Source organism: Urocitellus parryii, chromosome 7, assembly GCF_045843805.1.
Source record: "Urocitellus parryii isolate mUroPar1 chromosome 7, mUroPar1.hap1, whole genome shotgun sequence".
NCBI classification, from domain to species: domain Eukaryota; kingdom Metazoa; phylum Chordata; class Mammalia; order Rodentia; family Sciuridae; genus Urocitellus; species Urocitellus parryii.
Genome location: NC_135537.1, coordinates 159,359,439 through 159,372,980, shown reverse-complemented (window position 1 = coordinate 159,372,980; position 13,542 = coordinate 159,359,439). Strand labels below are relative to the sequence as shown.

The following is a 13,542-nucleotide window of genomic DNA, read 5'->3' as shown; positions in this document are numbered from 1 at the left end:
TAAAGATATTAAAAAAAAAAGTCTGATAGCCCAAATGTAATGCTGTAAATCATGCTTATTGTCTTAAAATATTGTAGAGGTAACTAAATTATTTTGCTGAGTTGCTAATCTCTCTATGTAATAATAATACTTTAAATGTTTATAGTTATTTTAGATCTCATGAGTAATGTCTGTGTAGTTCCTAAAGGGAAATCCTGTTTTATCCATCCTCTATCTCAAAATGAATTTAAGGCTAAAGATCTTGGCATATGTATAAGATTGGCTATTTTTAAAAGGTTTTCTCAGTTATACTATTTGCATTGTGACTTAGTTTACAAAATACATTTGAGTATGTGTATGTTCTTAATTAGTGGGCTGACATTAATTCCTGCAGACTGTTCAAGGTTATTGTAGTTCTTTGGAATGTACATAATTTTTTTTTTTTTTTGATTCTGGGGATTGAACCCAGGGGTGCTTAACCACTGAGCCACACCCCAGTTCTTTTCATTTTTTAAAATTTTGAGACAGGGTCCCATTAAATTGTCTAGGGCCTTGCTAATTTGCCGAAGCTGGTCTCGAATTCACAATTTTCTTGCGCCACCACACCCGACTGAACATTCTAAAGGTGTTATAAAATGTGATGTTGAACTTTCTACCCAGATGTCGATTAACACTGATTTGCATAAGAAGGACCCTAGCTAACAGGTACTCTTCAGTGAAAAGCTGACAGAAGTATTTTACAGACAAGTTGGTTTTCTTTGATTCAATAAAATGATAGAATTAAAGAGATTATGCTTATCAGTTCAAGTCTACTATACAGACTGGATCCCTTCCCTTTTTTTAATGTTTTGTATTTTTGTGGCCTAAACCTTCTAAACTTGTTGCTTAAAATTGGCTATAGGAGGGTCTTCAGATGCTGACCAATGAGATCAAAGAATTTGAGAAGGCTCAGAGCCAGGAGATCAAATTTGGAGTTGTTTGTCATTTCCATAATAGCTCACGAGGTTATGGAGAGGTTTTGTTTTGTTTTGTTTTTGGTACTGGGGATTGAACCCAAGGGCACTTGACCACTGAGTTGCATCCTCACCCCTTGTTTTAAAAATATTTCTATTTAAGATAGAGTCTCGCTATGTTGCTTAGGGCCTCACTATGTTGCTGAGGCTGGCTTTGAACTCCAATCATCCTGCCTCAGCCTCCCAGATTGCTGGGATTACAGTCATGTGCCACCTTGCTGGGCTTATTTTTTCATTTCCTTTTTTAGAATTTTAGTTTTAGTTGTAGATGGACACAATACCTTTATTTTATTTATCTATTTTTATGTGTTGTGGAGGATTAAACCCAGTGCCTCACACATGCCTTTGAGTGCTCCACCACTAAGCTACAACCCCAACGCCATATTTTCTTTTGAGACAGGGCCTGGCTAAGTTGCTTGGGGGTCCTGAGGATGTGTGTATAAGCCAAGACAGGGCATATACAAGACTAAATAAGGGAACAGATGAGCCCTGGCTAATCTTTTACAGATAAAAACGTGTGGTCAGAAGTGCCCAGAAGTTTTCCTATGACTAAAACTGAACAATACACAACTCTGCTCTAGCTCATCATCTGATTTTTCTTTTGCTCCCAGGCCTGAGACACTGTTCCAGGTACCCAGTCAAATACTGTGGTATTGGATTCCCTAGGATTTAAGCAGTGACATTTGGTTGGAAGAAGAACCTTTGTAAATTGTGAAGGTAGAAAATATGCTCACAAAGAACGGCAAACTCTCTACACTCATTGCCTGGCCACCCGAATTCTCAATGCAGCCTCTGAATTACCTATAGCTTAGATCCAGTTGTGTTAGATTCCCAGGGATGTCAGTTTACAGGCAGACATGCCATTAGATACCTGTTGGGTGAGAGTCATTTCGTTCCTTGGCACCCTGACACTAGAAAAGTTGGAAGTCAATGGGGTTATCTCTGGGTAATGGATAAAAACTGCCTGGGCAGCTGTGTAGTAACTGCGACTGGTTCATCTGTCATCGTGTTTTCTTTTATGAGCTTTAGAAGGAGGATGCCAGGTCCAGGAAATGAAAACAAGTATTCCTCAAATATCTCTGCCCTGCCTCTCTGTCTGGGCCTGTTCTACAAAGCAGAACAGAACCACTTACATGAGTCTCGGTGCTGAGATACCAAAAGAAGTTCTTATACATGCCCAGGGACTCTGAGTAGAACCTGGAGTTGGTGGTAAATGGAGAGTTGGAGATTTATGGATGGAGTGGATATTTAATAAGTATTTCAAATTCTGACAAACGTACTGAAATTCATGGGCATGATGATATAAAAACCATGTGGTTCCACGACACAGGACTGCAGACACGTGAAGGGCTGTAGGCACCTGTCGGTGTTCTGATTCGATCAGAATGGGTAATACAGCCAAACAGAAGAGGCCACAAGGGTAACCCCATATTAAATTTCACGTGGCTGCTTACTGCAGGGGAGGCTGGAAGACAGGACATTATTGAGCTGTGTCAAGAAGAGGATATTCCTGATACCAATGAGCACTAGTCATCTCTGACACAAGGATTCTAACCTAATGTGGCTTTTAATATTCTCATTTGGTCATGGAAATCCTCTTTATGGCTAGACAGACAAGTCAAGCTCATGTATAAGAGTCAAAGTTTATATATATGAAGGGCTCTTCTTTAGGAAGCCGGTTCAATTCTACCTTACAAGTTTTTTAGGAACGGGCCACATAGATTAGAGAAAGATCGCTAAGAACAATGCCAGTTTGGGATTGCAAAAATGGAATAATGTAGAAATTTAAAAAAAATACAGATCCCTTCACTGTGCAATATGACTGAAACTGCTGCTGACTGACAGAACTCCCTGGCTGGTGGTCTATAACTCAGAAATCAGAGACTGTTGGATGGGGTTTCAGAATTTAATAATGAAATTTTATTGTTTTCAGAAGTGTGGGAAACTTTGCTCATGTTCATGAACATCAACCACTGGGAATTTATGGTCATGAATTATAACCCAGGAAATAAAAGGGTACCCATGTGTTTAAAACTAAACCAAAAACCCAGTTACCTGCAGTTCCAGATGGTGGTTCCTGGACCAAAACACTGTGATGTTAATCATTGAGGTCATTTCTAATGAGGCCCAGACCCATAAATTCCAGATCTCAAACTCTGATGTGGAAATATCATAAAATTCCAAAAGCTGTCAGGTGTGGTCGTGCACGCCTGCAGTCCCAGGAGCTTGAGAGGCTGAGACAGGAGGATTGAGAGTTCAAAGCCAGCCTCAGCAATTTAGCAAGACCCTAGGCAACTCAGTGAGACCCTGTCTCTAAATCAAATATTAAAAAGGGCTATAATCCCAGCAGCTTGGGAGGCTGAGATAGGAGGATTGTGAGTCCAAAGCCAGCCTCAGCAAAAGTGAGGCACTAAGCAACTCAGTGAAACCTTGTCTCTAAGTAAAATACAAAATAGAGCTGGGGATGTGGCTCAGTGGTCAAATGCCCCTGGTTCCAAAAATAAATAAATAAATAAAATTCAAAAGCTGACAAGTCTTCTTCATAGAACCTTCCATTCTTCTTCCATTGCTAAGATACAGGAAGAGGAGAAATGGAAAAAGAGTCTTAAGAAAACTGTTGGTTAACAGCTTTAATTTCTCAACAGTCTGCTCTCTGAGGCCCATGACTGTCTCCTGGGGATGGCATGGTGTATGGCTGCCATTGTTACAATGGTGCTGTGTGACCACCTACCCCACTCTGGGTGGGCTACAACAGTAAGCCTTCACTATCACACACATGCTCACAGGCTGGTCAGAGCAACTCTGTTCTGTGTTACTCTCATTCTTCAGGAATCAGGGCATTTTCTTCCCATGACAATGTTTGTGGCACAAACAAAGCTATGAGAAACACACAGTGCCTCTGACATCCTGGATTCCTTTGGGCACACGGTCACGTCTTCCCCCAGTGCACTGGCTAACCTAAGTCATATGGCCAATCCCTACACCAGTGGAGTGGGGTGTACAGGCCACCTATAAAGGGAGGAGCTGCGAAGTCACATTACAGGAGGGCACAGGTCCAAAGAAGGGTGAATAAGCGGGAACAACGATGCCACCTACTCTTTGTGGTATGGCCATCAGCGGCTGAGTGTGAAGAGATGTGTATGATCCAATTCTCTGGATTTGGCCTCTCGGGACACTGCCCAGAGGCTGAGAAAGATGAAGATTGAAGGGACTGTTAGAGTCAACAACGTGAAGATCATCGGTGACGGTGTTTGTGACCCAGTGGGGTAGAATCCACAGGGGCAGAGGAGGACTGTGGCAGGCGGAGGCGGGGTGGGAATGAGGACAGACAATCTTGTGGAGCTGTGATGGGAGGAAGAACAGTAGCTGGAGGAAGAACTGGGAAGGATTTTTTTCTTTTTTAATGATAGGTGTGAGCGTGTTTGAACAGTGCTAAAGAGTCCAGTAAAGAGGGAAATTGAACATCCAGGAAACAAAGAGGGGGTTGATAAGGTGAGGCCCCGACCAGGCTGCAGGGAAGGATCCAGGAAACAGGTAAAACTTGTACTGTCAATAGGAGAGGGGCCCCGCACCCTTGATTCATGATGAACTTTGAGGTGACACCAGCTCCCTGTCTCTTTCACTGCAGGTATGCAGAATCCCTCCTCCTGTCCTGGAGCACTAGCGTGCACCTGCGTGTCCCTCTGGACATTCAGCCCTATGAAGTTCATCAGAATAGGCTCAGGCATAACTGGACAGAGCCAACACTCGTCTTGTTCCTATCTTCTAGTCTAGTAGCTACGCCTCTGGTCTTGGAATCATCTACACATTCTCACAAACATGAATTTATTCTTCTTATCTTTATCCCAATTCTGAGTATTGATGGAAGAAGAAGGAATAGACTTTAAGAGTCCCTGAATGGGGCTGGGGTTATGGCTCAGTGGTAGAGCGCTTAGTTACCATGTGTGACGAACTGGGTTCGATCCTCAGCACCACATAACAATCAATCAATCAAATAAAGATATATATATATATAAGTCCTTGCATATTATAGGGAAAGAATGGGGCCCCGAGAGGTGAAGTGGCCTGCCCAAGGACACACAGAGAGCTGGAGCTGGAGCTGGAGTCTGAATTGGGTCTCTCACATCTTGGCTTAGGACTCTGCCATACTTACTCTGCTGACACTGATCACCCCAATCAGAAACTGTGGAGGCTCCTGAACTCCTCTTTATACTTTACTCTTTCACTTACTTCATGTCTAGTGTGTCATCTACAGATGGATATCTAAGAGCTGGGCCAACTACAGGGTCATAAAAATGAAGTGCTTTTTTTTTTTTTTTTTTTTTTTACATCTACAATTAACACCTTGCTTAAATAGCTGAACAGCTGGGTCATTGATATGGGCTTTGCCTAAAGCTGGGGAAACCTGTTCCTGAAGGTGTCGTGACTCTCAGGAGACCCAAGCTCAAGCTGTTCTCCCTCTGAAACACCCAGGCTGGTGTTTCTTTTCATCACATAATGGCTAAGGCAACAGGTCCCTAGATGGGGAGAGTGGGGGAGGGGCTCATCACCGCCACAGAGGCTGAGGGTCTCTCCTAACCTGGGAGAATCTTTCACTGCAGGCCCCCAGTACACTTTCCCTAAGCTTCTCCCTAGCCTCAGGCTAAGCAACATGGAAAAGTCTGGTCCAAAGAGAGGAGCCCTTTCTTTCCAGCGAAAGTTTCAAGCTAGGATTCCAAACAATTTCAGGCATTCTGACCCAAGGTTAGAACTGCTAGAGCTTGTTTCAAGTGGAAAAATGATGTTGCCCAAATCCTGGAAGCCACCTTCCTATTGTAAGGTCCTTGCTTAGCATCTGGACAGCCATCTTAAGTGACAGCTGCCATTTTAAGAAGAATTTTGCTTCCCTGACCAAGGGCGTTTCTGAGAAAGGCTCACCACCCCCTCATACCCAACCCTTCAGTACATGCATTAGGACCCACCCAGCTCTAATCCCTGAGCCTGCCCCTTAAAAGTCCCAAACTGCAAACCTGTTTTGCCTCTCTCCTTCTGGGGAGAGATGTGCCTTTATTTGTCAGCTCTGACAAACTTGTGTGTCTCTGCCTGGTCTCCGTCTTTCATTTCTCACTCACCCGTCTTCTTTGCTTTCCTTTCACCTATCCCTTGTCTGTTTGTCTCCGAGGAAGATCTCATTCTTTGTTTAGAAATGAGTATTAGTAGAAAAATCTAGAATGATGTTATTCGAATCTGGGCCATTCAGCTCTTGTACTCTGTGATTCAAACCATAAACCTCATCTTACTCTGAGAAAATGCTATTTCCAAGGTTGTGTAAGTCCAGGCATCTCCTTGGAGATGCAGGTTTGATCAGGTGCGTTCAGGCCTAGGAAGAAAGAGAAAAATGCACATTTAGAGACATTATGAGGGCAGGGGATGTGGCTCAAGTGGTAGCGCACTCGCCTGGCATGCGTGCGGCCCAGGTTCGATCCTCAGCACCACATACCAACAAAGATGTTGTGTCTGCCGAGAACTAAAATAAATATTAAAATTATCTCTCTCTCTCTCTAAAAAAAAATAGATTCATTATGAGAGAATGACATAAGAAGTGAATGAAATAGCATTAAAGAAACTTTTAGAGACTTAACAATGTAAGTCTACACAGAGGCTGAGGCAGCAGGATCCCAAGTTTAAGGCCAGCTTGGGTAACTTAATGAGACCCTGTCAAAATAAAATAAAAAGGACAGTGGTAGAGTCCCCACAAGTTCAATTCCTAGTAGTGAAAGAGGGTGAGTCAAGCAGGGAAGATCAAGTTTAACATTCGAGTCAAAAATTCCCAGGTCCTAGCATGTGGGAGGCCCTGGGTTCAATCCCCAGTACCATCAAAAGAAAAAAAAAAAATCTCCCTGGCTATAATAGGCAACTCAGACTGCAATGGCCAACCTAGGTATTGCTGGGCACAGAGAAATTGTTTTCTTAGTAATTAAGTTGATTTATCCCCAGAGGAGCATGGAGTTAAATATAGTGATGATAATTCAAATACATTGTATTAGTATTTCTTTGTCACATTCAAGCAATAAAGTAATTGGTGGACATTGAGGGCACTTTGCCCTATAAAAGTCATCACAACTGTCCTTATATTCTTTGGGGTTATCTGGATCAGCATTCATGTACTTTCAACAGGATCAGTAAATACTTCCTAAAAATTCTGAGAGATCCTCATTTGCTTCTTATTGGATTGATTGTACTTTGTAGAACTTCTCTGCTTAGGCACCCCTTTCCTTAATCCTGCCAGGAGGCATCATTTATCATGATCTAATTGAATCATCATCCCTCCATCTTTTGGGTTCCAATTAGTGCTATTAATGAAACAGCTCCTGAAGGGCTGGGTGTTCCTCTGGGATCTTCCTGATGGAGATTCTGTGCCTCTGCATTGGGCACATAAGGCTCATTTCTAACATGAGCCTTCTATAATTTGCAGTCAGTGAAACATTTAAAAGATCTTGGATATCCACCCAGGAAGGATGGTGAGAGGCAAAAGTAGAGATAAACAAATTGGTCATTTTCTGCGAGTTGCCTTTTTATTGTGGATTAGAATTTTTTCAATTTAACAAATCTGAAGTTAAGAATGGAGGGTAATTCTAATAAAATTCTGCTGGTTGGCTGGTATGGTTCTATTCTCTGATGGAAGCCTGTCTTAGAGGATGTTGTTCCGCCCTAAAATGTTTGCTCTCTGGCCAAACACAGTGCCCTGTTGGATTTTTTTTTAAAGTTATACTCCATGTATACATCATATGTCAAAATACATTCTACTTTCATATTTAACTAGAAAGAACAACAACAAAAACTTAAAACATCAATTCACTCAAGACAAAATACAACTCCTTTCTATATGCCTCAATAGGATCTGAAATTTCTCAATTTTCCCAGGCAAGAGAGGTGTTCCCAAGCAAGGGCAAGCCCTCAGCTGTGCAGGTCTGAGACACAGCTCAGGGTGCTGTGCTGAATACCTTGCTCCATTCCCTTTTCATCTGGGGCTCTGGGAAATACAAATCTAGATTTGTAGCTTCTCTGAGTGACGCATAAGGCAAGGGACTTTTGGATCTTACTTCCTGTTCCATCACGCAGTTTCCTGGATGCTTATGTTTTTATCATTTTTGTCTTGCTATTTTAATTTCCACGTTTCCAATAGCTGATTCTACGCATTGCAGAACAGGCCAAACATGAATACACACATACTGTATGTTTATCATCTTCTCACAACACTCACTGGTTGGGACCCAGTCTCACTGAGAGAGTCTTTCTTGTGGTGTGACAATCAGGATAATAGATGTGATCAGTAGGATCACTCCAGGGTCTTTGGCAGGATGTCTTCACCTTGGAATACTTTGTTGTTGTTGTTGGTGGTGGTGGTGGTAGTGGTGCTGAGGATTGAACCCAGGGCCTTGTGCATGCATTCGAGGCAAGCACTCTACCAACTGAGCTATAGCCCCAGCTAGAACACCCTCTTTTGTTCAATAAATCTATAGTAGTTCTGCCTTTAGGCTCTGGAGAGCATTCCTTATAATTTTCTTGCGGAGGTTACTAGGGATTTAACTCAAGGGCACTCAACCACTGAGTCACATCCCCAGCCCTATTTTGTATTTTATTAGAGACAAGGTCTCACTGAGTTGCTTAGGGCCTCGATAAATTGCTGAGCCTGGCTTTGAACCTGAGATCCTCCTGCCTCAGCCTTCTGAGCTGCTGGGATTACAGGTGTGTGCCACTGCACCTGGAGTTATGTGAATTTTTATGTAATGTAACTTTGTGTCCTGGGTTTAGTTGTTTATTAAAAATAGGCTTTAGGTCTGGGGCTGCAGTTCAGTTGGTAGAGTGCCTGCCTCTCATGCACAAGCAAGGACCTGGGTTCAATCTCCAGCACCACACACACACACACACACACACACACACACACGCCTTAAAAGCACCCTTGTTGGGGCTGGCCTGTTGGGTCTTAAAAGGGGAGAACATTCCTGCCTCACAGTGGTAAGGTCAAGGGATGCAGCTCCAGTGACCCACTCCTTGTCCATTGACCTTGTTGTACCATTTGGAGGGAGGCAGATTTAAAGCATTTAAAAGACCAATTTCTTCATTTTCCATTTCCTCCTGAGTTTTACTATCTGGGAAGGGGAACTGTTTTCCCTTCCTATTTGAATAATCAACCTATTTCCTTCTTCATTGGAGTGCTCATTACACAAAGCCATGAAAACTTGTACATAAGGGATTTCATACTATTTACCTGATCTTTTTTTAATATTTATTCTTTTAGTTTTAGATGAATACAATGTCTTTATTTTATTTTGATGTGGTGCTGAGGATCGAACCCAGTGCTTCACATAAGCTAGGCGAGCACTCTATTACTTGAGCCACAATCCCAGCCCCCTGATATTTTTAAATATGTTTTGATCTTTTAAAATATCTTTTTAAATATGGACACAATACTTTGTTTTATTTATTTTTATGTAGTGCTGAGGATTGAACCCAGCACCTCGCACGTGCTAGGCAAGCACTCTACTGCTGAGCCCCAGCCCCAGCCCTACTTGCCTGATCTTTGACAGAACAATTCCTATTGTAAAATAGTATATTATCTGACGGTCCATGAAGCTGTCATCTTTCATCAGAATCTAGCACATATGTGGGCCAAGCAGTGTTGCGATGGAGTTCCAATTCTTCTTAGTAAGAGGATTATAGCTATAAGTTGTTCAGTCAGCTAGCATGTGACCCAGAGGACAAGTGGTTATAAGACAAAAAAAGAGAAAAAGTCAAACAAAATAAAGGAATACTCTCCAAACAAATACATTTCTCCCAAAGGAGAACCTGGGAATACTAGTTCTTAGACTCTTATCTGACATCAACTGGTACTACAAATGACCCATGCATTGTCCAAATGGCTACTTAAGTCTCAACCAGGGGAAACAGAGGATTCCCAGTGTGCACACAGGTATGATTTCCCCATCCTGTAATCCACTGACTTCCCCAAAAGATCACAGACTGTTTTCTTCCATTTATAAGTAGCTCGTGCTGTAAGGAAGAGAGAAGGGAAAACCCCTGAGATGAAAGACTCTTAAAAGCTCCTGGGAAGTCCCCACAATCCCAAATATGTGGTCCCCTTGTCACACATGAGGCAGCTGAATTTTCATGAGCAATCATCATTCCTCGTCATAGAAACCAAGAAGGCTGTGCTGCTCAGGAGGCACCTCCTGGCTAGCTCACCAAATTTGTTACTGAACCCAAGTCTGGAGGTCACCACTTAACAGACAATATTACGGAAACAAGAGTTGGTATGAAGGAAATCAGTTTTATTTAAGGGTTTGCATCCTAGGAGATGGAGAGGGCTGTCCTTTTTAAAACTCCATTTCGTGGATCTTAGGAACATGAAAAAGGTTTTATAAGTTGGGAAATAAAATGCAGAGGGTAGTGGGCAAGAAGATGCATGCAGGGCAGGGTTTTTGTCATCAGGGAATGTGTCTCCTTTTTCCCCCTTTCTCTGACTGGCATCCCAATGGACCTTGACCTCTTGGGGCTAGCCTGTAGTTCTTTAGATGGAAGTATTACTTTTCTGCAAGTTGAACCTCAAAGCAATTTACATGCTTTCTGTTAGTGAATGCACAGAACTAAAGACTAAGGAGGGGTGTTATATATTGTACTGTAATCCAGATAGTCTGGATCTGTCAAGCTAAAGAAAGACTATTGACCTGTAAACATTCTACTCATGTTGGTGTGATTAGTCTTTAGAATTTAGAATACCAGGAAGGGGAAGTAACCTTGCAAAAGGTAATTCACCAAGGAGTAGTCACTTGTGATCACATGCTGGGGCAGGGATGGTCTGGTACAGGTGGACAACTACTGACAACTACTCCTAAACTACTTTCTTTGGGAGTCAAAATTTGCCTTGGGAACTTACTAACCACACCCATTTGAAATCCTGCCTTTTATGTTTCTTTTTATCTTCCTCTAAATAGGAGGGGGCAAATTAGTAGAGAGGCAAAGAAGGGATTAAAGATAGTTGGGAAATCTCTCTGGACAACGCTGCATCTTTAGCTGTAGCATGGGCTGCCTGGTTTTCCTTTATTATATCCTTTATTATTTCTTTTTTTAAATTTCTTTTTGTAGTTGTAGATGGACAAATGCCTTTGTTTTATTTATTTTTATGCAGTGCTAAGGATAGAACCCAGTGCCTCACATATGGTAGGCAAGCGCTCTACCATTGAGCCACAATCCCAGCCCCTCTCCTTTATTATTTCTGAATCTCCACTCTGATGTTCTTTAAAGTGTACAACATCTACTTTTGAGGGGTGTTTACTGCCTGAAGGATTCTGAGAATCTCCTTTTCATTTTTTTCCCTTGCTGGTATTGAAGATGCCTCTCTCTCTCTCTCTCTCTCTCTCTCTCTCTCTCTCTCTCTCTCTCCATATTGTTCCATGAGCATGGATCACTGAGTAGGTATTATCTAGATTCCGTATATACATTTAGTAGCTTTTCTTTTTCCAGTTCCAAGCCCCAAGTCAAAGCTATTATTTCTCCCTTTTGAGCAGAGGTTCAAGGAGGAAGGCTTCTTGCTTCCGTGGTCCCATGGAGAGGTAGCACAGGGTAAGCAGCCCCTCTGTGGCCATTTATTATGGAGTTACTTCTGTCTATAAACCATATGATTTCAACATTAGGCAGAGGCTCACTTGGAAGGTCTCTCCTGGAGCATACCTGGCTGACCAGTTCTGAGCAGTCATATAGTCATGGGATGCAGACAGCAAGATGTTAGGGTTAAGTATCTGTCAGAGTTTTAAAGTTGGAGTGGGAGGAAGAGTACTGTACTCGGTACTGTAACATTCTCCTCTCTGTCAACCAAGGTGACCCTTGGTCTCCAAGGTACTGTTGAGTTGGTGTGGGGCAAGGACCTGTCCCAAAGTCAGTTTTTATACTTCCTTAATAAGCAGGAAGATAGATGGCACTTCCCACAGGCAATCTGGGCATCCTTTGGCAACTGTCTCTTAAAGGGGTCCAGAGTTTGGGTTAGTACCCCCACTGCTGTCTCCTACTTCTTATTTACATACAAACCAAAAAGTGGGACTTCCACTGGCAAATCTTTCCTTCCTTTACTTATTTTTCAATCTGGAGATTGAACCCAGGGCCTTGTGCAGGCCAGGCAAGTACTCTACCACTGAGTCACGTCCCTAACCCTTAAAAGTCTGGATCTGATAGTTCATGCCACTCAAAGTAGTCAGCCTCTTTATTTATAATCTAAGGGTTTAGCTATTAAGCCAAAGTTAGAGACCCAGATGGAGCAGAAAATAGCCTTCCCCAAAAACCTCTTACCTACTTTCAGAGTTTTGGTGGTGACATTTGGCAATGATCAACTTTCTTTCCTAAGGTATGCTGAACTGTTCTTGTGAAATAATAAACCCCAGGTACCTGAGAGTTTCCTTAGGTGTCTCTGCCTTTTCTTTTGATACCTTTTACACTCTATCAGCCAAAGAGTTAAGGGCCTTGATGGTAGATATTTTTGGAAGACATTGTTAATGTACATTATCAACAAAGAATTTGCCTTCCAGAATATAATAAAAATGCCTATAAATCAATTAAGAAAGAAAATGTCAAATAAACCTTTAAAAATATATTTGATTATTAAAAAAACTGTAAATGAAAACCATAATTATATACTAATACATACTTACATCCTTACTAGGTTGACCAAATAATTGTGTGTGTGTGTGTGGTGCTGGGGATTGAACCCAGGGCCTCGTGCATGGGAGGCAAGCACTCTACCAACTGAGCTATATCCCCAGCCCTGATCAAAAGAATTCTTATTATGATTTTTTTTTTTCAGTACTGGAGGTTCAATCAAGGGCACTTTACTACTGAGCTACATCCCCAGCCATCACCCATTCTTTTTTTTTTGTATCAGGAATTGAACTCAGATCACCAGATCCCCAGCCCTAATGAACTCAGGTCACTAGATCACCAGATCCCCAGCCCTATTTTGTATTTTATTTAGAGACAGGGTCTCATTGAGTTGCTTAGCACCTCACTTTTGCTAAGGCTGGCTTTGAACTCTCAATCCTCCTGTCTCAGCCTCCTGAACCACTGGGATCACAGGTGTGGGCCACTGTGCCTGGCCATCATCACCCCCTCTTTAAAAAAAAAATTGAGACAGGTTCTCACTAAGTTGCTCAGGGCCTCACTGTGTTGCTGAGGCTGGCCTTGAACTTGAAATCCTGGCTCTGCCTCCCAAGCAGCTGGGACTTTAGGGACGCGCCCAGCTGGCCAAAAGAATTCTAATATTATCTTAGCATGTTCAGGATGTTCAGTAACGAGAATTATCACATGATTTTAAGGTAAAATAATTTGGAAAATACAATTAAATTGAAGGTGCATATACCTTATAAACTTAACTTTCATAAATCACTTTCCCAAATCTCCCAAAGATAGTGGAGGAATTTTTAAAGCCCTGTGGTAGGATAGTCCAACAGTACTGTTGTCTCTGACACATCTTGGGGTCCTCCCATTTAAACATAAATAGCTCCTAGGACTTAGGATCTAACGG

At 42.2% G+C, this 13,542-nt stretch overlaps 1 non-coding gene across 1 annotated transcript; it reads right to left on the bottom strand.

The window, feature by feature from the left end:
- Positions 1-12,708: 12,708 nt before the first annotated feature.
- Trnag-ccc (transfer RNA glycine (anticodon CCC)) lies at positions 12,709-12,782 on the bottom strand. The gene has a single exon. It is a non-coding gene; the product is annotated as a tRNA-Gly (tRNA).
- Between the last annotated feature and the right edge of the window lie 760 nt (positions 12,783-13,542).